The sequence below is a fragment of the Bison bison genome, unplaced genomic scaffold, assembly GCF_000754665.1.
Source record: "Bison bison bison isolate TAMUID 2011002044 unplaced genomic scaffold, Bison_UMD1.0 scf7180017864178, whole genome shotgun sequence".
NCBI classification, from domain to species: Eukaryota; Metazoa; Chordata; class Mammalia; order Artiodactyla; family Bovidae; genus Bison; species Bison bison.
The window spans coordinates 2,114,172-2,114,808 of NW_011494750.1; the positions used below are offsets into that span (position 1 = coordinate 2,114,172).

The following is a 637-nucleotide window of genomic DNA, read 5'->3' on the forward strand; positions in this document are numbered from 1 at the left end:
GCCCTCTCCTCGCGCCCGCGGGCCCCAACCCCACCGGCCAGGAGCTGCCTGCATCGCGGCGACCCGCGCGGCTCCCGGGGCGCGGGCTGTGGGGTCTCGGTTCCCGCCCGAGGAGCGCCAGGGCCGCCTACCCAGGGTGGCGCTGTAAGCAGTCTGATTTCGGCTTTGCCTCTCCCCGGCCTCGGCAGAACCTGGGAGAGCCGTGGAAGCGGGAAGGAGTCCGGCCTGCACTGGCTGTCTTTGGAGGGAGGCCTGGGGGAGTGCTACCCTGCCTTACTCTTTTTGCTGAGCACAGCTTTCTTAAAAGTTATAAGTTAACTTAGACGTTTACTTAGGCGTTAACTCTGGAGAGGCACATAACCATCCACTTGTAAGCGTTAGGATTCCCATTGTATAGATGCAGAAACTGAGGCTCAGAGACCTTTAGCACCTTGCACAAGATCTGTCGTCGAGCAGGGCCGGGACTCCAAAGCCTTGCCCTTTCCTTGCACAGCCCTCTTGGCCAATCTGATGGCCCATTCTGAGGACTGGGTACTACACGCGGTGGAGGTGGGGCAGAAAGTCATGACCTCCTCCCCCGCACGTGTTCTTATTCCCAGATTTTGTACCACGGTTCATTCTTAAATCCCTTCGCCCC

General features: G+C 59.5%; 1 protein-coding gene across 2 annotated transcripts in view; it reads right to left on the minus strand.

Moving 5' to 3' along the window:
* PACSIN3 (protein kinase C and casein kinase substrate in neurons 3) overlaps positions 1–296 on the minus strand; it is a 9,748-nt gene extending 9,452 nt beyond the window's left edge. The window contains exon 1 of one of the 2 annotated variants that reach the window (XM_010842369.1): positions 132–296. The gene's annotated coding sequence lies outside the window, so the exon portion shown is untranslated. The remainder of the gene's footprint in view (positions 1–131) is intronic. The other variant, XM_010842368.1, reaches the window with a different exon arrangement.
* Between the last annotated feature and the right edge of the window lie 341 nt (positions 297–637).